This window comes from Ictidomys tridecemlineatus, chromosome 6, assembly GCF_052094955.1.
Source record: "Ictidomys tridecemlineatus isolate mIctTri1 chromosome 6, mIctTri1.hap1, whole genome shotgun sequence".
NCBI classification, from domain to species: domain Eukaryota; kingdom Metazoa; phylum Chordata; class Mammalia; order Rodentia; family Sciuridae; genus Ictidomys; species Ictidomys tridecemlineatus.
In genome coordinates this window covers 80,720,937-80,745,192 of record NC_135482.1, presented here as the reverse complement: position 1 = coordinate 80,745,192, position 24,256 = coordinate 80,720,937, and positions in this window count along the sequence as shown.

The following is a 24,256-nucleotide window of genomic DNA, read 5'->3' as shown; positions in this document are numbered from 1 at the left end:
AGTTGCTTAACCTCTCTCTCTGCATATTTCAGTTTGCTCCAGTGTAAAATGAAGATAACAACAACAGCAAACAGTGTAGTGTTTACTAGGAGCTAAGCCTTTTTGTAGCGTTTTGCTTTCATTAACTAATATAATGCTTTCAACAACCCTATAAGGTGGGTTTCTTTCTTATATGACTTCTTAGTCTTTTCCTCTCTACTCTCTTGAGTATCTGAAAACACTCAATAAACATGTAGGGTGACAATGTGCTTGATGGGCATTATTTCAGTTTATCCCTTTTTAACAAAGGGGGGAACTCTAGCAGAAACCTTATGAGGAAGCTGCTCTTATTTTACCCATTTATACTTGAAGAAACCGAGCCACAGAGTAGCTAACTTACTCAAAGGCAGTGAAGAGTGCAACTGAGGTATAGGCACCCAGATTCTAAATGTCATATTCTTAAATACAAAGCATCACAGCAGAGTTCCCCCCTTTGTTAAAAAGGGATAAAACCTACTCAAATCACATATTTTTTTGTGAATAGGAAGCATTTAAAAGGGATGGCTGAAGAGCTGCCTTTACTGCTTGCATCAATATAAACAGATCTGATAGACACAATCATAATCTCTGGCTTTAATTTTGTTGTTGTTGGTTTCTTCCCCTTGGTACAGGATTTTATGATGAAGTTTCCATGAGAAAAGGGATCCTGTGGTCATGTAAAATAATCAACAAAAAGAATGTAGGAAAGGGTACTGGTAAGCCATATGAGGAAATTGCTAACAAGATGTTTGTGTCTACACTGACATGAAATTCCCCAAATGTACTATTTCACAATCTACAAGATGGCAGAAAATTGCCCCTAGAGGGCGCCAAAGTGATCATTGCACTTTTTTTTTTTTTTTTTTTTTTAATTAATCTCTAGATCTGGCAAGGATTCTCTGCATCTCTGAAGGTTTCTGGATGGTCCTTTAAAAGGCCCTTGGGGCCTTCCTCTGGTTTGGAGAGTGGGCCAGGGTCACCCAGAAAGCTAAATGCAGCCGCTGGGTGATAAAAGCCCTGTGGTAAACTGACTTCCAGCTAACCACAGGGCGGCAGAGAGCATCTAATGCAACCACAAAGTGGTTTGCTGGCACAGAACTTTCCCAACTCTTGGAACAAGATACCAGGGGATGTTGTTTAGTCTCCATCTTGGAAATCTTTCTTTTAGCAAGAGGAAAATTCTGATATCCATCAGTCTAAAATCATTTGGGCACAACCTTACATGGAGGCAGGAGGCTGAATGTGTCTGTGGAATCTTCACCACAGCGAAACCTATGATCAGAGAGGAGATGCTTAACCAGTTAATTACAAAACGGACCTGCAGAAAATATGCTAGTGGAGATGGAAGAACTGTAGCAAAATATCAGAGCTCTTTGTAATGTGACAGATTTATTTCTCCAAAAAACGTTACAAGACATTAAATTTTAACACAGAATTATAAGTTCTTGGTGATCTTTCAGATCCACAAGTATGCAGGCAACCTCCGACATGCTGTCAGCTTGACATGACTCCTTCTAACAAATGACCTCCATCAAGGTCACTCTGTGGAGTTTCCACAGAACCTCTGGCTTCTTGCAAAAAAGAGAAGAAGAAATTCTTTTCTGAAGAAATTGAGATTGACAATATTAAGACCTTGAGTTTTTTCTTTAAAATATTGCCACTGCTTATTCTGCAGTATTGCCTTTGAGCTAGAAATTGATGTACTTAATGGCTGGTATTGGCTGATGGGACTAAATTACACTAAAGAATGGCTTTCATCATATTGCTCAATTTAGGGATTTCTTTCATTTCAAAGGCAAGGTTAATTACCTTTAGAAAATGTTAAGCAATTATCCACTAATAATAACAGAGAAGATGCTCCTGGAGCAGTCAGTACAAGGCAGGGTGAGGAGTTGGGCAGAGGAGAGGATTTTAGATTTGAATTAATGCTAAAAAAATGAAAACTATGTTAAGCTTTAAAATGCTTTAATGAGGAGAGAAAAGTCTATTGCTTTAACCCTTCAGTGGGCTTGGCTATCAGTCCATTCCTTTTTTTTTCTTTTTCTTTTTCTTTTTTTTTTTTTTTTTGAGCACTTGGCACAAACCCTATTTGATGTATCTTCCATATGATTCCTGCCATGTCTTTCTCCTCTAACTACTTATAAGCTGGGGTGGAAGTGGCCTAACTCTCTGGTAATCACTGAGACCAAACAAACATGCATGTTCTGCATGAAAGATGAAGAAGAATCTAGCCTGGGGCTTCCAAATTGCATCCAGGGATTCTCTATATTGGTTGTTATTAAAATTGTCACAATTTGCCATCTTACTGTTGGAGTTTGAGGACTGAGTGTTGTCATCCAAATCATCCAAAATGCCAGATCCTTCCCTGAGGATATCTCCCCCTCCCTCTCTCTCTCTCTCTCTCTCCCCCCCCCCCCCCGTCCTGTGATAACTTCCCACCATCATACCAAATTTCAAGCCACTGAAGAATGATAAACTTCTGAATAGAATTCTCTGCCTTTTTAATCACCAGGATCCTAGGGCAAATGGATATGGGAAACTGAACAATCAACATTCCCTCTTCTTTCTTTGATTCCTTCAATACAAGAAGTAAGAATGTAGTTGGTATAGTATAGGATTGTTAATGACTGCTAAAATTTCCTCTCCGCCACTGATAAACCCAGTATTCCTCTGTGTGTGGAAAGAAAGTGGATCAGTATCTACCTGGGGATTCTTTAAGGAGAAGCCTAGCCTGGTGTTTGAGGGTGGCCCTCAAAATGCTCCTGTTTTCTGGTGAGCTAGGGTGTGCCTCATGCTTAAATCACGTAGCTCTGTACCTCAGCACAGGTGACAACCCCTCTAAGAGCAATGTTGGCAGGAGGCTCACTGCTCAAATAAAATCCAATGGCCACATGGATGCATCTTAATTCATTTTTCCCCAGGAAAAAATAATACCCTGATTTCATGGGCTAACAATAGAAAATCTTAGAATTCCAGATTGTATCTCTTTGAAATCTCAATATTAAACTTACATGTCGTTAGGCCTAAACAAAAAAGTTCTCAGGTAATTAAACTTTAACTCAAAAGCACAGAGTTTTGAGGAAACTACAATGGAGAAAACTACTTATTTGCTGTTATGGATATTGAGATATCCAGATCCCATTTCTGATAGAAGGGAGTCATTATCAGAAAGTCACATCTACTTTGGATGGCTTGGTTAAGGCCTTTTGAACATTGGAAGTAAAGAAAAATAAAACTGTATCAGGCAAAAGATTGACCAGCTAACACAGAAGGAAATATAAACATATAATAATATCAATTACACATGAATATATAAGTATAAATAAAGGAAATACATTCTTGAGAGAAATAGAAATTAGTTATGTTGACTTTACAAAAAAACATACAATCCTTATAAACATGTTTTCCTTTTCTTCTGTGAAGTTCCAAGAATATTCTGTCATTCAGCAAGGCAAAGCTCAGTTTCTAACCATTGTGTTTTTTTTTTTTAAAAAAAAAAAAAGAATGTTTCTACCTTTTTTACAACTTTGGGTCTACCTGTCCCTGGTTTTTATAAAATGTCACTGAAATGTTAAGTGTAACAGCTGAAAGGAACAGTTAGAAACTCGTAATCTTACCATTTCATTTTATAAATAAGGAAACAGAGTCTTAGAGAGGTGAAGTCACTTTCTTAAGGTGACACAGCTATTTAATGGTAAAACTGGCATGAAAATTCATACTTCTGACTCCTAGTCCAAAGAGCTGGGTTCCAAAAGTTACATCTTCCTCACAGCCCCAAAGAAAAAGGACAAGGCAGGAAAAGAGAAAGATTTGGGATTTTTGAGGCCAGCCTTACTTGCTTTCTCAAAATATTGACTCTCCGGGACAAAGCTCTATTGTTCTGATCCAAGAAAAGGCTATGATGCTTCAGATATCCAGGTAGGAGTTTTCTTATATTCATATGAGATGCCATAGATGTTATTAGAATTAAATAGTATGTCAGTTTATAATAATCCTTAAGTAAAATCATTTTTAAAGGGAAGGATGCTTTAAGTACTGCAACACAGAATTACCCTGTATTTATAAATTAATGTGGGTCTAATGGCAATATATGTATTTATCCACTCATTCATTTTCTTATTGATGCATCCAACAAATAATTATTGAGTGTTTAGTAAAGTTAGGTTATGCAGTCTAGTCCAATCTAGTCAGGTTATGCAGTGATGAGCCAGAATAGAAATAGCCTGGGCCCACCCAGAACTTACAATTTAGTGGACACTGAACAAGTAATGTACAATAAATTCTGGGGTAACACACCACAGAGCTTCACCAGGAACAAAATCCCTAGACTTATGTTCTAGCTCAGTGGTCCTTGGTGAAGGTACTTCAGGAAGTGGTGGTGTATTTTTGGTTGCTACAGTACTGGAGGGATGCTATTGACCTCTAAGTATCAGGAAGCAGGGTTGCTAGACATCCTGTACTGTGCCATCTGACCTGAGATATAGAGAATTGCCTAGCATCTCTCATGACTTGGCATTCACAAAGGTGAAAAACCTGTTTATGATTACCCCAGCCTAACCCCTACTTTGTTTGCAGATCTATATAAAGTATCTTTTCCTCAGCTTTGACATATACTGAATGTTGAAGGAGAACAACTCATGTAGAGGATTGTACTTTTTTTTATTCAAAGCTAAAAAGCTCAGTGCATAATTCCATTAAATACATGTCACTATTGGCAATGTTGCCAATAAAATACAGCTTTTTGAGGTTACATTTAGATCTCTCTGCCATGATTATTGAGCCTATAGACGCATTGAAATACATTTTGAAATATAAATTACTTTCCTTTTATTACTTTTATATTAGGCACATTTTGTTGGGTTTTTTTCAATCTATGAAAAAGGTAGGTTATTTTATCTGTAAAATATCATTTCTGGTTTGATTTTTGAAGGAAAGTGAACAAAATAAACACCAGACAGAGAACTGTGCTGTTTCTCCTCTCTAGTGTTTAAAAATGCCTTTGATGATGTCACTCAACTGACAATCTTCACAGCTCTGCCTGTTAAAAGGGTATTGTTTAGGTAGAGTGAGATACTTCCAAATCTCCTCTTTGGTTTTAATGACTCTGGATTGAGAAGGTGACAGTTTGAAAAGAAAACCAGATACTTGCAGTGACTGTTCACTACTATGTCATCTTCAAACTGCACAATCCTGAAAACATGTATCAATCTAGATTTTGGATAACTGGAAGACTGCACTCAAATGAAGATTTTTATGACTAGTATAAAAAAGATATGCTGGAGTCACAAGGAAGAGCCCCAAGGTGGCAGTGTGCAGAGAGACTCAGGAGTGTGGGCAGGGGAAGCCCATAGTACTACCCGTCTTTTCCCTAGCTCTCCCTGCTACTCTATTCTTCTGTCTGAGGCAATGTAGGAGGCAGTCTGATAGACAATGTATGTAGGTACTGAACTGAGGACATAACAATGCTCCCAAGGCTTTAGTGTCTCAGAATCCTGGACATTCAACTCCCTCAATTAACTTGATGTTCACTGGCATTTTTCTGATAACCTTTTATTTCCCAACCTTTTGAGAAAAAAGGAGGTAGCAATGTGGGGCAGATGGCAAACACTGTCTTCCCATTAGATGAAGACAGGTAGCAAGCCTTTGCTAACTTCATTTTATTTATATTTTTGTTCTGCAGATTCAACCATTTGATAGGTTAGAGTTTGATAAACAATGGTAGATGAGGATCCAGGGAAAGCCAGTATTATGCAAGCAGGAAAAAACTTCTGAAACCTTCAACTGTACCTCAATGCAAGAGCAGACATAGTCCTTGGCAAGTAGCCTCCACATAAACTACCTGAGCTGCTGATGATTTGAAAAGCCATGTTTCTTACTTAAAAGAAGTTTGATTACAAGAACTTAACTTGCCTTGAAAGATGGTATTTATTTTTAAAACAAACAAATAACAACTTTTGAAACCTCCACTTTCCAGAACTGAAGGTCCTTCTGATCACAGAACGGGAATTTGTGATTGGAGCAACCTTTAAATAATGTTAGTGGGAATACTATTGCTATTTCTATACCAGGAAACCTGTAGCATGACTGTGTGCATCAGTCAGGACTTTTTGGAGGTGGCCCCCGTGTGTGAGGTCAGCTCTCTGGTAGCTGGGATGAGATGACCAACTTGTTTTGTCAGGGTCTCCAAATTGTCTCAAATGCCAACTAATTTTAGTCAAAATGGACTCAATCCAAATTTGAACTGGGGACTGAGAAGAGCAAGGCTCCATATCCTATTACAAGAGCTATCAAGATTCTCCATAATACTGTATATTAAATCCTTATAATAAGCTGCTTTGTGAGTCTTGGTGCTGGTTCAGTGTTTTCATTGCAGTGATTACCCGATGGTCTGTTGGCCAGCTGAAGCTGGAGTGCTCTTTCCCTTGATACGTTTCCATAACATCTCTCATCAGCCCAGTGAAACTTGTTGTTAAGGGCAGAGCTAATCTATTGCAGCCTGCCTTGCTGCATCATGCCAAGAAACTTGGTGTGTTTCTTTCAGTTATTTTCATGAGGACAGTTCACTTCTCTGGGAGAGTTTTAGTTGCTTTAAGTTAGTGAACAATGCAGTTTCAAAGCACTGCTCTCAAAAACATCCTCCCCAACTCATATTTAAAGCAGGGCTCCATTGCCTAGATTGACACCAAAATGGAAGTTTTATATTACATGCTGCATTTTAATATGTGTATATATGAATATTTAAATATCTGCATTGTTCAAAAAGGAATTTGCAAGAACATTTTAAGAAATAGTTGGATTTACATATCCTTGAATGACATAATTTCCTAATTTCCATTCCACTTTTTCTGACCAATGCTCCTACTACTTGCTTATAGTTTGTAACTGTGCTGGACACTGGCAATGGAGACAAAATGAAGGTAATTCTGACTCAGTGAGGGAGATAGATAAATTATATATATATATATATATATATATATATATATATATAGAGAGAGAGAGAGAGAGAGAGAGAGAGAGAGAGAGAAACTAAGCACTACCAATCAATTTTAAGAGAGCCCAGTTGAGTCTGCTCTGACTGCTAGGGCAGAGAAGAAAACAAATGTCATCAGCAGAGCTGCTGAGCCAGATAAGAGAGGTAGTGAAGCCATGTCACCTGGCAAGAACCATGTGGACTCTGGGAAGACACATCTACCTGTCCTCCTGCCCCATCTTCTCTGACTTCCACCTGGCTTGCCCCTCAGGCTTGTGTTTTCTCTAGCAGCTCATTTGCAATGCTTTCACCATTGTGATTCGTCCCTGGCACCAACTGCCTTTGGCACCTTCTCTCTTGGACCCCGTCTCAAGAACAACATTCACTCCGCTGGCTTAGCATTTTCTCCTCTGTGACTGTCTCAGCTCCACCCCAGGCTGCCCTCCACCTGATCCCTTACATCTGGACTCCAGGAGTAGGTGCCAGTTTAGTTCCAGCCACACCCTCACTCAGTTCTCAACAGAGCCAAGGGATTTTTGTTTTGTTTCATTTTGTTTTGCTTCCTTTTGTTTATTCCTTCTTCAGGCCCCACCCGCACCCTCTTCCTGCCATTTTGAAAGAAAATCCAGTGTTCAAGAACTCAATAAAACAAACTGACAGATAAATTAAAAAGCCAAAATCTGGGTCAAAAATGGAAACAAAACTAAACTAAAACCTAACAAAGCTTTTGCTTTTTTAAAAAATAAGACTTGTACTTTTCTCCAGCCCCTAAAGTTAAAGGATATCAGTGCAGTAGACACACAATAAGCACAAAGCCAAAGAAGGGTTGCTAAGAGGTTTTCCCAATCATAATTCCTACACCTAGAAGAGGCCTTCATTAGCTAGGGATCTGTAACTTATGACTTAGGACACTTTATACCAGTACTACCAATGGAAATACAATGTTAGTCACATAAATAATTTTGTTTTCTTATAATTGCTTTTTAAAAAGTGAAAGTAAAAAGAAAGTAAAATTATTTTAAAAGATGCATTTTATTTAACCCAAATATCCTCATTGCAAAATGCTTACATAATGTAAAAAGATATTTCACATTATTTTTCTACTTAATCATACAAATATCAATCAGATGATAAATTTTCAGTCAATTGTAATACAGTCTTACTAAATTAATGATGTCAGTATTATGATGGAATAAGAAGTCCTGGTCCTTTATTTCTCCATAAAACACCCACAGATTTAACAGTACATGAGCCAAAATATCTTTATGAGAAATCCAGAACCCACTTAAAAATTAGAGTACTTCATACGAGCACAAATCTAAGAATAGCCACATGGAAACAGGTAAGAAGAATAGTTTCACTTCAGTTCCCACAAGCTCACCCAGTTCAGCACCAGATTACCTAAGGCTGTGATCTCTCCCTCAGGGGAGGAAAAGTGAAGCATGATTCAATGTCCCCAGCCTTAGCCTCTTGTGGTGCTGCCCAAAGGCCTGGTTCCTATCTCAGTTCACGTGGACACTGATAGAATCAGCATACTTCAGATGCCTAGGAAGCCTCTCCCCCAAGAGGGATGACAGAAGAGTGAAAAATGCCTGAAATGTCTCAGCCTTTTAGTGTGTTAAGCAAGGGACCACCTTTTGACTCATCTCATCTGGAGCACTGGTAGAACCAGCACAGTTTCGACACCTGAGGGCAATTTAGAACAAAAGAAATAAGGATCTTTCTGTCATTTGCACAGCTTACAAGATTGGGAGAAGGTGCACAACTCAAAGTATTATGATGGAATAAGAAGTCCTGGCCCTTGGTTTTTCCATGAAGGGAGAAAACCGAGAAATAAACAAACAACAACAACAAAAAAAAAAAAAAAAAGAAATCAAGGGCCAGGACTTCTTTTTCCATCATAATACTGGTTTCCCAAGAAGGAAAGGCAGAGAGTAAATGTACCTGCAATGTTCCAGTCAGTTATCCAGTAGCCAGACATCACAGGGTACAAGAAACCAGTGGTTCTTAAACAAAGAACTAATGGCAGAAGTAAAGCTGTCTAATTAGGAATCAATCGTGTGCACAAGTCTAGTGAAGACATACCCACTGAAAATTTCTGAGGGCCTCTCAGATTCTTCAGCCAGGCTGATGGATGAATGTCTTTTCCCATTGAATCCAGTCTATCAAGATTAGGAGAAGGAGCTATTTCTTCTCATGAACAGGCCACAACACAAAGCTACAAGCAACATGAAGACTGAGGGAACTATGACCCACTCAAGAAAAAGTAAATAAATACATAGAGGGAGTGGGTCATATTTCTTTCATTTTTAAATATTTGTCTTAAAGATACTTGATGACAAGAGAACCCAGACCTTAAATAAAGTCAGGAAATAGATACATGAATAAAATGAAAATTTAAACAAAGAGAAACCAATTAGAATTAAATAAATTCTAGAGCTAAGAAATGCAATTAACTGAACTAGAAGAGTTCTACAGCATATTCACTAGAAGAGTTCTACAGCATATTCAATCAAGTAGAAAAAAGGATCAGTGAAATCACAGACAGGTCATTTAAAATTATCCAGTCAGATGATCAAAAGAAAAAGGAATGAACAAGAGTGAAGAAAATGAATGGGACATCCTCAAATGAAACGATATACATATTACAGAAATCTCAGAAGGAGAAGGGAAAAGAAAAGGAGCAGAAAGCTTATTTAAAGATATAATAGCTGAAATTTCCCCAAAGTTAGGGAGATAATTTGACATCTAGATTCATGAAACCCAACAGACACAGACATGATGAATCCAAAGAGGTCTAACCTGTCAAAAGACAAAGAGAACTTTGAAAGCAGCAGGAGAAAAGTAACTCATTATGTATAAGGAAGACCCATAAGATTTGATAGTTTTGGATTTCTTAGAAGAAATTTTGCCCTCCAGAAGCAAATTGGAGAATATATTCAAAATGGTAAAAGAAAACAAAAACTTGGGCTGGGGTGGTGGCTCAGCAGTAGAGTGCTCACCTAGCACATGTGAGGCACTGGATTCGATCCCCAGCACCACGTAAAAATGAAATAAAGATATGTGTGTCCACCTACAACTAAAAAATAAATATTAAAAAAGGCTGGGTATTTGCCTCTGTGTGAGAGAAAGAAAGAAAGAAAGAAACAAACAAACAAACAAAGAAAACTTCCAAGCAAGTGAACTATAAAAGCAATCCTTAATAAATGAAAGAGAAATAGAGACTTACCTAGACAAACAAAATTTGAGGAGAATATTATCACTGGATCTACTTCATAAGAAATCACAGACAGGTCATTTAAAATTATCGAGTCAGATGATCAAAAAGAAAGGAATGAACAATAGTGAAGAATGAAGGAATTTATGGGACATCTAAAAAAACAATAAAATTTTAAAAAATAAAAATAAGCTTCAAATAAAAAAGAATAATAAAGAAATACTAAATGGAGGTCTTTAAGTTGAAATGAAAGGATACTAATCAGTAACATAACTGCATATAAAAGAATGAAACATGGGGTTGGGGTTGTGGCTCAGTGGTAGAGTGCTTGCCTAGCACGTGTAAAGCCTTGGGTTCAATCCTGAGCACCACATAAAAATAAATAAATGTGTGCTATCGATCTAATCATAACCATGTAGAATGTGCTTCAGAGTTGACCCTCTGAATGGCAGGAGGCTGGGACATTTATCTACTAGCTCTCATTGCTCACACCCCCAAAGTCATAGATTTTACCACATTTTTGGCCTACTAATATGGTTAGAGTTTTCTAACACTCTGGAGAAAATAGTAGAACTTTGATGGTACTTGGAGTAGGATGCTGAAAGCATGAACATGAATTATCCACTGAAGCTTCAGTGGAAATCCTGTGTGGGTGGGGAAGGTTTAAGGGGATATGGAATCAGGTGCTACCCACCCACCCAGCTGTATAAATCATAAATGTTCTCCATGCTTCCTTTGATTACTATCCTCTTCTCTATTCTTCTTAGTTGCCAAATCTGGACTGAGCTCACCTGCTGTTCTCAAATTTATTACTTTCTTTCCATATCAATTGCCCTATTTCATCTTCTCAGTTTCTTTTTGCTCCATCTTTTTGCCCATCGCTTTACCAAAGTTATTTTTGTGAAGTACTAATGGGTTTTTTCAGAGGCTCCCCATTGTTACTATCCGAGATGAAAAAAAATAATGATGGCTCTTCTAAACTGGAAACCATTTCCTGGCAGAGTCATGATGAAAGGTTTCTAAGGCCATGCTAGAGCTCACTGAGAAGAAGTGTGATGGCTAATCAATGTTCCTAGGGGTGAGGAAAGGGAGGTGAGCCCATGTGCTAGGTATGTGTCAACCTTAGTTACACAATTCCTCCAGTCTTTGTACATAGTGTTCCATGACAGTAAACATCCGAGTCCAGTTCAGCCTTATCTGCTTCTCCCATCTCAGCTCCTGCCACTCTTCTCCTTCCTCCCTTCTCTCTAGTCATCTGGAATTTTGTGCCATTTTCTGAATTGGCCTTGCTCTTTCATATCCCCATGACTTTGCACTTGCTATTCCTTCTGCTTTCATAATGCCCCACCTGCCTTTTCCATGCTCTATCAGTCCTAAAGGGCCAAATCAAAATGTACCTGAATGAGAAGCCATCTATGATCCCATTGAGAAAGATAAGTCTCTATCAGCCTAGACATTTCTAGTTTGTTTACTGTCTATTTATTTTTTTATTACAATATAGTTCTTTGGATAATAATATTTTAATTGAGCATCTTTTCCACTATCCAAAATCAAACTAAGGAACAAGTGCTAGTTTTATTGGTCCAGGTGAGTGCATGCGATCCCTAATGTGGAGTTCTCTGAAGCATAATAGTCTCAATGTAAGATCTCTTGTATTGTCCTGGAATATCTGGATCCAAGCCCAGATCAGTAGGGAAACTTGTTCATTGGCCAGACCAGTGAGAAGGAGAGGTCCCTTCACTCTTCATAGACCTGCACATAGAAAATGCAAGTGGCTTCTAGCTCAGAACACAAAGCAGCAGGAAGAAATACATATTAGCTATGAAAAGAATAAACTAACATTTCAGCAAACAGCACAGTAGTTGGATTAAATGAAGCAGGTAAAACTAAAATCAGGTCTTAGGTATGTAGAAGATAGTGATAGTGACAAACTTTGCTAAGAAAATATAAACTAAGGGGTAATAAGAGAAGAGATAAGGATATAACAAATATACTGACCCATCAACCGAAAAAAGAAACAAAAAACCCAATCCCAAACCTTATATTAGCAATATCTGCACCCATCAAAGTGGAATTTAGTCTTGGGCTATTGTTATTCAGCTATCTAAACAAATGAATTATAGCTATCTGTAGCAATAAGGATAGAGCCTAAAAATAATACTTAGTGCATTAAATAAGTTACATAATAAATGAACAATATGTTTTGATTTGTGTATAATTTTAAAATATACTGAAAGCAATAGTATAGCTATTCTATGTATGCAAACAATTTGTTTAAAGACTTGAAGGGTAATACATTAATTCTTAATAGTAATAAACACTCCCAGAAGTTGGGAATATTGGGCTGAGATGAAGCCAGTGAGAGAGAACTTGCCTAGTATGCATGAGTTTTTGGGTTTAATCACAAGCATCAGAGGCAGGGAAAGGAAAATATGGGTTATATTTTAAAAAATAGATACTGAGTAAAGAGGACTTCTACTTGATCTCTGGGGTTTTTTATTTCTTTTTTTTTTTCTTTTAAGAAGACAATGTCATCATAGGATTCTCATGATTTTTTAACATATGTTCATGGAGAAAAAAAACTGAAAGCAAATAAAGCAAAATACTAATAGGATTCAATTGTCAATAGTGAGAGTGAGGACTTCTGCCCTTTAAATCTTTGTAATTTTCTGTGTTTTTTAAGTTTCCAGAAATAAAGAAAGAGGAAAAGGAGGAAAGAATAAAAGGGAGAAATGAGAGAAGTAGATGACCTGTCCAGCAATATTTTATGATTACAAAATAGGTGAAGCACAGTAACTTGAGCCTAGAAAGTCAAGAAGACCTTGGAAGATGCACAGTTGGTCACAGAAGCCAACTTTTCCAACCTTCTACATCATGGCTTGTCTAAAGCAATCAGTGCTTACTGTTCTTGGTAAAATAGCCCCAAATTCGGTTGTTTAAAAATTTTTAATGGTCTCTGTTCAAAGCCATGTGATTAATTAAAAGAAATATTCAATGTTTCAAGTTTCCAATGTGCTGCTGTTTTCATATTTCAAAGAACCAGGGGAATAATATTTCATAAGCCCATTAAAAATGTTAAAAGTCTTATTCCATTTAATTACATTACAAAAAATCATGGCTCCTAGCTTAATGGCCAATGCATAAGAACAAGAGAGTTTTGGAAAAGTCCAGAGTGGCCTAGTAAAGCAAGCACTGCTACATTTTATTGCTTCATGTAACTTTACTTACAAGATATATTTGCAATAAACTCTGCATAAGTTTTCGTGACCGTGTGAATAAGTAAAACTGAGAAAGTGGTTATAGCTGTTCCCATTTTAAATGTTAGAAGCACACTGCTGTGTTCTAACTCATGAGTGAAATACTCTGTTGCCTTTGAACTCATTACGCAACTCTACTTAGGGAAAAGCATTACCCAGAGATTTCACCAAAGGCTTTAGATGATTATTGTCCAACAGTGCAAGAACTTTCTACATTGTCCTTTTTATATGCAGTCACAAAGCTATTATATTCTATTGGACAATCTATTTGAGCCAATCAACCAAGAATTTACTGAGCAGCTGCTGATATTAGGGCTCCTTGCTGGTCCAGGCCCCTTCAAGCCTGGACATGTATATATTGTGCTCATTGTTATGCATACTTTCCAGGCTCCACAATACTTATATCTGGTCCTGGAGATGATGAGCTGAAGAGATTGAGGAGGTTGAATAATTCACTGTTGGGGAAAGATGGAATTGTGAGAAACTTCTGTTCTTCAACTTGACTTAATATTCTTGAACATGGAAATGTGTATTAATTGTTTGGTGGTATTATTTATTTTGAAGTATTAATTAGACTGCTCTCTCCCTTTTTGGGCCTGTATTTCTTCATCATATTGTCAGGTCCATTGCTCCTCCATTTCCCCATTGACAATCACCTTCCCTAAAATCCTCCATTCACCTTCCTAAATATCTAGGCATAAAGTCACCACCTGGAAAACAGCAAAAAATATCCTTTATTAATTTTAATAGACATTATTCGAAGTATAGATAATTATGGTGCTATTGACAGAGCTGGGTCTTTTGTTTGTGTGTTTATCTCTAAGGAACAGATTTGAAAATATCCAGGCACTATGAAGAATCAATAGGGGTAGGTCAGGAACCATGGTACATGGGAACCCGAGAGGAGAACCTCAAATGCATGGCTCCATTGTCATTTCCACTGAAGGTTAAATTAGTATTTATTTGTTCTTGGTGTGGGTGATGACCCACCAATCATCCATTCTCAATCGTCTACATCCAGGCAGTCTGTCTGACCCCTTCCAATTCTTGGTCTAATGACCAAGGACAGTTGCAGGCACCTGGAAGAGAGGGGATTAATTGAATATTCAACAGGATGTGATAGCATGAGGGGTAGCCCTTGCCCCTGATGAAATTAAGTGTAGACAGAGGCTTCAGTTGGCTCTTCTCCAAAGTTCATATAGATGGAGGCAGCAGAGTGGCAAAGTCTGCTGTCCTCATCATGAACAGTGTAATTTTTACTAAAAGCCTCTGGAGGAGATAATGCTGAGTCTTAGTGACAAATCTCCCCACACTCTTCAACAAACCTATTTTATATCTCTCTGTATAATCTAGGTATGATATATGTATTTACCCAAATCATAAAAATATTTATATAAGTTTGGTTATTTCCAAGACCAGTCTGCTAAAATTGAGTGTCAAATGGTGTGAATATTTAAAAGTGCCTTATATGTTATGCCTAATCACTTCCAATAAACTTGTGCCAACTTCCACCTCCACTGGTAGTATGTAAGCTTTCTTCCTCCAAGAAAGGCTATTTTTATTGTCCGTTATTTTCAGTGGCTGCGTAAGGAGAGAAAAATAATACCGGGTTCTATTCTACCCCTGCTTTTTAGTTGTTAAGCCCACTCATCTCCCAGGCCTCAATTTCTGCACCTGAAAATTAATTAAAATTAGATCATTGGCTTTCGAAACTTAGTCTTTATATCAGCAGCATCACCTAGAACTTAATAGACATGCACAATTTAGGCTCCCACTCAGAGATACTGAATCAGAAGCTCTGAAATTGGGACCCATCCATCAGTGTTTGAATGACTCTCTAGTGACTCAGGCAGCTAAAATCCAGGAAGTGCTATATTGAACCATCTATAAGTTCTACTTGAGCTCTAGATTGATATGTCATTTTGAAGCAGAAAAGTAGAGGGATTTTTCATTGAGGGTTTGTTGGCATGGCTGTGTCATACATGAGACTTGAACCCGACATAGATATTGTTGCATCTGGGTTCTCCAATAATTTAAAGAGCATTGCCAGATATGTCTGATTTTACTGTAAAAAGACAAGATTATCAACCATGAGCAGTGGTAATGAGAAGCAATGTGGAGTGGATGATAAGATAGTGTTGAGACATCATATAAACCTGGGTTTGAATCATGTCTCTGAAGGTTCCTAGCTGATTAGTTTTGAGTTCAATGTCCTATTCTGATAAATAGAGGTTAGAGTACATACTTCATAAAATTGTTGTAAGCATTAAATAAGATACTGCACATAAACTAAAACCAGTATCTTGCATGTAGTAAATGTTTAGTGAATGTAAGCTACCACCTGGAATTAGTAAGTTTCCAAAGCTCAGCTTTGCTCATCTGCATAAAAGCAGATATAATAAATATATTAACCCTAAAAATTGGGGAAACCATTACCTGGTGAATTAACATAATCACAAGTAGAAGGAACAAGGAAAATAGATGATTTGTAGACAGTAGGAAGCCACAGTTGGAGGAAATTTGCTATATGGATGTGAAGCAAGTTGTTCTTTTTTAGTAAAGATATCTTACAGCTATGCATAACCTTTCTTTGCTGAAACTACTATAGGATACAAAAGACCAAGAGTTTTCTCCCCCAAAGCATGAATCCTGAACTTTATTCGTTCTCTTTGGCAAATTTGCATTCCATTCCTATTTTTGGAGGGGGAATCTAATACTATATTAGAGTGTCTATTCATAGTGAACTCATTATCAGGGACCTCCAGGGTCACAGTGTTGGTGCTTGAGCACAGCTTACTGTCAGAGCACTAGTGCATTTCCAACATAAGTGCTAACATAGAATTCATTTCAGGTCCAACCTAGCTTCCCTCCCTCTTATCAAGCCCAGTTCCAGTTCTTAGAAATGGGAGTTTTAATCTTCTACATCATATGACATCTCTTTTCACTTGTGTATACAACTTGACATTAATGAATTTCTTCAAACATATATCTCTGTGCTATTTTAATTTTCACAGTAGAGATATGACAATTTTGTGCATTATTTTTTTCAATTTACTGAGCTGATTATTCTGAAGATTGAGATTTGGTAAGGCATGTGTATTTCCCAAGAAATGCTGGGAAGAAATTTCTTCCTGGAAACAGTAACTGCTATAATTTGCGATCCCATTATAGAAAAAGGCATTTGTTTATGCAATCAAAGATACAAAATCACTGTATTTTATAAAAAAAATTTTGTCCATTTGTTATACAAACCTGTGTAATTCAAGGATTAAGAAGAAATCTGTGAGAATACTAAGAAGGAACCCATTACTTCTGCACTAGGGAGAGAGCAGAGGGAATTACTTTTGTATTTTGAATCAAGGATGCCAGACTTAAAAAAAACAAAACTGTGTAACACCTAGTTTTGTCTTTGAAAACCTAGTTTCTCAAGGTTTTTTTTTTTAAACTGGAGATTAAACCTATGGTGCTGTACACATCATGCTAGTATTAAAATCATAAAAATGAATCATAAAAAAGAATAAGATCCAATTTTCTCTTTGATCAGATACATAAACGAATGATAAAACTATTTGCCATTGTAGAGATATGTATACAGAGAATTAGAGTAGGAGAGTTTTAATAGACTTCCCAGAGCATGGGATTACAGATGGGGAAAATTAAAAAAAAAAAAGATACCTAGTTTTAAAGAATAACATATATAAAGGCATTTTCCTTTCAAAAGACTTGTGAAAGTTGCTAGGACAAACAAAGGCTTGATGTGTTTGTAAGTTAGTGCAAAGTTCAATGAGCCAGACAGAAGTGAACCTTGAACAGAGGTGCCATTGTTCAGGTGAGGATGGAGAGTTGGTTATCCAATGAGGATGGTGATAGAGCCACACAAGCTCTGTGTGCCACGCTGAGTTTAGACAATCTGTGAGCAATGGAAAATTATTGGAGGTTACTGGAATTATTAAGTTAGTCATGCCTCATTACATTCCCTTATCCAGCAATTTGATAGAAGAAGCTTCTGAAGCTGTTCTCTGTGATTCTTGGTTCTGTTAGTTAGAAAACTGTCAATTCAAGAAATTTATTCCTAAACCAATTCTCCTGGAGAAACCAACTTAACTACTCCAGTTTCAGTTTTGCGTGACAGATATTTATTTAAGATTTTCCATGTGCCATGCATCATTATAGGTGTTGCATGTGCAAAGATGGGTAAGGCAGGGTCTCCACCCTGGAAAGAAGCAAGAGACATCTGTGCAGATAAACTCAGAAAACATGTGCAAAACACCATGGGCTCACCTTGGGGCTTTCGCTGATGCCATGAGTAGATTCTTAGGTTTTTTCATACTTGGCTATTTACTGTGGGTCATTAATACGTCCAGGTCAGAGTTCTAAATGTTAATAAGGTTTGCTCAGGGTAGATGAGGGCACAGACATGGCAGTATTCTCTCTCTCATCCTCCTTCATAGTGAAATATATTTTAAAATAATAGGCCATTCTCATTTGAAAACTTTGCAAAAGGGTCGACAGTTTCAATATCAACAATTGAACTGTGAATTTTTGTGGAAATATTTAAGATAATACCTTTAGACTAATTGGAAGACATTTTAAAAAGCCAACTGTTGAACTGTCTTATTTACTAATGAGGTTACCATACCTGAATACTTAAAAAAGTGTGTTTCAGGTTAGACATAACCCTTCTTTATTTATACTTGAATGATTCTTTCTAATCACCAATTCACTGGTAAATGTAGTGCCACTACTATGCAGTCAGTAGAACCCTCATTTTGTAAAATGAAGAAACACAGAGAGGGTAAGTAAATTACCCAAGGCCACACAGTGAGACAGTGTTTGAGGAAGAGTAAAATTTGAAGTTCCTGACTCCCAATCTTAGCTCTAGTTCATTAGGTCATGCAACTTCCTTTTGAAAATAGTTATTAACACTCTAAAGGTTATTTTTCTTCTTGTTTTAACAAACATGTGGTCACTGTTTTTAATTCTAAGCCCTTGGAAACTCTGGGAATGAATTCGTTTCCTTGCAAATGCTTTTTAAAAAACATCTATCCTGTTAGGTTTATTATTATAGTGCTGTTCATCATTGCTGAGTTGAAGACATTGTATGCTGTTTGTTTTTCAGGAAACATTGATTCATTTTATTTTTAATATGTAGAGAATGAGAATGCTTTGCTATTTTGCATAATTAAAATTTGGCCATGTTTGCTAGCACAGTGCTAGGAATGGTTCTATTTGTAATTTTGCTGCATAATATTTAATTATTTATTTATGACTTCATTAAAAATATTCTGACTTCAAGGCATGGAATCTTATAGGATCACATCTTGCTTTCTGTTATATTCCTTTCGTTTGTGTGTATTGGAACAACAGTAATAAAATGTTGAAAAGGCAATGAAAAGGTGGTTAAAGACATCCAAGTTAAATTAGAGGATCTTGGGTCCAAGGCCCAACAGCTTTTAAGCATCAAGGACCTACTTTGGGGGTGATGATTGCCTATCTTGTCATTTTGATACTGATGTTGAATCAATCAGCTAATATTGGCCTGTGCAGCAACTCATAGGATTCTTTCTTTCCTTTCTTTTTCCCACATGGCTGCCCTTTCCCTCTTCTCCCCATCTCTGTTCTTGGACCCTTTTCTTCCAAATCCCCATTTCTCTTCCTCTTTTGAGCTTCTCCCATGGGAAAGGCACTCTACCAGGCACTGGGAGATGAGGACTGGGGACATACCTGATCATCCACTGTAGTTTTCCAAAAGGTTTTCAAAGAAAATGCAAAAGATCACCAACTTTATTATTGAACTCGTCCTATTTTTCAGTGAAAGATGAAAAAAGTGGAAATAAGTGTATTAAATTTTAATATCTCAAAGAGGCAATTTTGCTTAATGAATAAGCTGGACCCTTGAGCCTAACTACCTAAGTTTGACTCCTGTGTTTGTCTTTTTGAGTTATTTCAACTCTTAGTGCTTTGATTCATTCATCTGTGACACAGAAATGTGAACAATACATGTCATTGGGTTGCTGAGAGAATTAAAGTTTATAGAAAAGTGCCTTGTATAGAGATGGCATCACATAAGTATTTTATGGTTATTTTATTACTAAGAGTCCTAAGTCATTTGAAAAAGTAATATCTATGCACATAAAAATAATTATTTTTATTCTGAGCAGCCAAGGACATGTTTGAGAATCATTCATTAATCAAAATATCGGTAGTAAAGAAATTATACTAGAAATATTTTTAAGATGTTTTAGTGGGTGCACAGTGGAGAGAAACATAAAAATCTAGCCTTAGATTAGTTGTGACTAAGGAATGGTTCTATTTGTAATTTTGCTGCATGATATTTAGTTATTTATTTGTGTTAATGGCTATTTATTTAGTTGTGTTAATGGCCCCAAGAGAACATAAACCTATGGGAAGGACAGCAGCAGAAGCTGACAGAGGTGTCCAGGTAACAGGACCCTTGAGTTCAGAGTACAGAAAGAGACTAGGAATAGGTTTTGCAGACTGAAGCTAGCCTGAGTTCCCTCTCTCCCCATGATTCTGAACACCTGGAATGAGGGGCGGGGGGTACTACAGGAGATACTCCGGAGACTTAAAGCATGGTTGAACTGTCATCATGACATACAATCAGTATATCTGGTACTTTTAGAAGTGTGTTTTATTTTATTTTAATTATGTAAACATTTTACAAAATACTGAATTGTAAGCAAAGACTTACAGGTCACCCCTTCATCTCCTTACCTTCCTTCCAACCACTAAGTGTCAAGAAAGTTGAACATTCCTGTTGGATGTGCCAAGAATGCAAGGCCACTGTCCACTGTTTGCCTGGTCCACTTCTCATATATGTCATAGTCTAGTGTTGTGGTTGCATTTACAGTGAGTGCAGTTTTGGAATTGCATTTGCTGTGGGAACCTTAAGAGGTGAGAGAGAGTCTCCCTTCCAACAGAGTATACTAAACCACCACACCCTATAAAAAGAGTAAATACCCCAAGCTCAATATTCCTCTCCTCTAATGCACTAAAATGCAGGTGCAGAAGTCTATCTACTCCCACCATGTGTCACCCATGGGACTTTGGTACATAATGAATCAATGCAAACCAATAAGAAGTTTATGCTGTTTACTGTGCAGCAAGTAATAAAGTCTTTTGTCTCTGACCCCAGAATTTCATGTATTCTGTTAGCTTTCATGAAACAGTAACAAAAGAAGTTGTTAGCTTCCTGGTAGAGTAAAATTTCAGGCCCCTTAGACCATGACAGAAAGTACTTCTGAAACTTAATGGCTGGGATGTCTTTAATGTAATTGTTATGTAATTGCATGAGTTATCTGCTAACACTCATGACATGCAATCTCTTTCTTCTTTTAAGAAGCACACACTATGCCTAGAGAGATGAAATGAAAGCTAAATTCAAAACTAAAGTATATATGACAGGTTAGTCATCTTTCTGGATGCTTCATATTTCAATTCTCCACTTGTCCAAGTCCAGTACTTTTATTCTCCATTCTTGGTTGCTATTGCTCCATAATCATTGAATTTTCTGGCATCAGTCAAAAATAGTCTAATGCAATTACCTCACACTTGAGAAAGTCTTAATATTGGACCCAAATATACCACTTGTCATCACCACCCTGGGGTGGCCTTGCCAATGGGATGGGACTATTTGAAGTCCACTGGCTAAGCTAAATTTCCTTTTGACCATACTTGGATAGTCACTACAATCATTTATCTCGCTGATGATTTTTTTTTTTTAGTTTCTCTGTTTGACTTTTTTCCTCCCCTTTCTGAGAGACACTCCTTTAAAAAATGTTAATGTATTTAATGAGATTATATGCATATTACAAAATGGGGGGGTTGTTCATATATCTCTTGTGAGTTGAGAATTTTTTTGGTTAAATTATAAAGGGAATATATTCCCACAGCAAAAAAAAAAAAGTGTGTGGGGGGGTATTATAAATGAATAAAAGTATTCATGTTTTCTTACCCCTTCACTATATCTCATTCCTTTCTCCCAACTATAACAACAATTTCCCATGTAGTTTTTTTTAAGTTGACAATTGATCTTTTTTTGTTTTATCTATCTATCTATCTATCTATCTATCTATCTATCTATCTATCTATCTATCTATCTATTTATTTGTGGTGCTGGGGAATGAACCCAGGGCCTCACACATGCCCAGCAAGTATTCTACCATTGAGCCACAACTCCAGCCCTTTCATGTAGTTTTCTAGGCAATTTTTCTTTAAATAGAAGTAAATACTGATTTTTCTTTGCCTACCTTAAAAATTTTAACATAAGTAGGAGTAGTCTATACATACTTTCTGCAAATTGCTTTCTTCCTTTTAACAATATCTCTTGGCCATCTTTCCAAATTAACTCAATTATATCAATTTCAGTATTTTTACCTTATTATTCCAACATTTGGATATATATTAGAGTAAGTACTTAAATAAAAATGTGAACATCTGTCTGTGGGAATGTGGGTGCATGGTATGTATATATTTTAGCATTAACTATGTGAGCCAAATAGCTGGGTCACAGGATTTATGCTTCTTAGATTTTGATTAGTATTATCAGATTGTGTGGAAAGGTAATTTTATTTCTTCCCTATCCAGGTTCAGGGGTGAGAAAACTCTTCAGCAAAATCCTTAAGAAATGACAACATATTACAAAGACTAACTTTGACAGTTTGGATTTGGATTCCATCAGAGAAAGTCCACTAGGATAGTGAAGGATTTCATAACAGAAAACTTAGAGCATAAAAAAAGAAAAGGGTTTGAGCCTAAAGACAAGAAGCATTGGAACAGCAGGGGTAGTGAAAGGGAAGGGAACTGACGTCTAGCTTTTAGAAAGTTGACACCTACAAAGGAAGTGAGCTCTAGGATAAAAGCAAAGGGAGAAATGAGATTCAACTGTAGTTTCATTTGTTTTAAGAAAAAAACCCACATTTTATGTTAGGTAGGCAGTTCAAATGAATTAAAAAATAGAAAATAAATTTAATTTTTTTACATAGATAATAATAGGCTCGATGTGTACAGGAGGCTGATTTCACTTCAGTTGGAAGAAGAAATTCTGACAAGGACTGTCCACACAGGGAGTGGGCTGCCTTGAGCCCACTGGGTGGTCCAACATAGGCTAAGTGCCCAACCTCAGCCAAGGCCCTTCCTGCATGGTCGGGAGGAGGCTATGTTGAATGACCTCTAAGACTCTATTATAATATTGTTCCTTAGACTAACATTTTCTGTTTACTTTGTACCAGGTACTTCACCAGAGTGCTTAATGTGGGTTATCTCATTTAACCTCACCAAGACTCTGAGGAAAAGAAATATTATTATATACAGTATTTCCACTCAACAGACAATGAAATCACAGTTGAGAGTTTTGTTTTGTTTTGCTTTTGAACTTGACCTTCTCCTTACCCCTGTTGCTTCCAGTCGAGGTCTTGTGGTCTTAAACATGGTGACTCACAGACTCTAGTCAGTTGCAACACTCTTCAACTGGAAAGATATAATATAGGGAGAAAATTTCCCCAATAATGTAAGTTCGTAAGAATGCTCTGAGCGGAAGAGGAAGGCATTCTTTATTCGAAATACACTGATTGATATTGACTATTATAGATGTTGTGCAGGGTGCTGGGATGTGATGAGGACTGGGTCCTTATGCTTGGGGGTTTCAGATTAGTAGGAGAAGCGGTGAGTTGAGTACAAAATCACAAAGAAGCAAGGGCTTGATTAGGAGTTAACCCAAATAGTAAGCATCCCTCTAAGCTTTGGGGGTTCAGGGAGGACATTCTAGAATAAAAGGACTCTAAAGCTGAAGGAGTATGAGAATTACTATGGTGAGGTATGAGATGAGCATTCACTGGAAAACGGAAGGGCTGAAGCTACATTCTTGGCCAACAGCCAGTGGTTTAGTTTGGCTAGAGAGAAGCATGGGAGTGGCCTGAGAAGCCAGGTCTGAGCTGGGAAAGCAGGCAGGACCTTTTATGGCCTAGCTAATGAGTTTGGATCTCTTCCTGAGGGCAATGCTTACTTAAATTTATATAAATAACTTTATTATATATTTAAAATAAAATTGCAGTTACAGTCCTCTATTTTCCAACAATAACCCCCTTTATATTGGAATTAATTTTAAATTGGCTCTGTTTTATCTAAAAGTTGAGAGTCCAGCTCTTTCCACATTTAGCTTAGACAAGATGAAGGATTGGAGCTCATGTGACCTGCTATCTCCAGATTATTTCACCCAGCAGGATAAAAAAAAAATCAAACAGAAGTTTTCTCCCCATCAACCATCATAGAAGAGGGTGGTCAGGGCATGCAGCAGCAAAGCTCTGTTGGGAAGGAACATTTCCTTGCATTGGTGCTGAGGATTGGTCTCACAGGTAGTTCCTTGGGGCCTGAAGTCAGCTGATTTGGGGGAGGTGAGAGGCCAAGGAAGCATGAAGAATCATCCAGATGCACAGCGATGTGGAAATTTTTTATCAGCACCATCATTCCCTGTACCTAGGGCAGAGGGCACAGACCCTGGCTTCTCTCTCTCAGGCTGCCCCAAGGCTACACCTCAGGTCTGGGAGCCCTCTCATCTGTCAGTTACCCTATAAGAATGAAATAATGCACTTGGTCCTAGGGTGTAGGGACATTATGCTTGAGGGCAAATTCTAGAATTCTATTCCAGTATAGTTGTTTCTTGTTGGTAGCTTTTCCTGCTTTGTCCCATGAAGTATTCTGCAAGATTTGTGGGGGTAAAAAAAGTCTGGTGGTCTGAATTCTTGGAGCTAGGAAACATACTTCTATAAAACAACC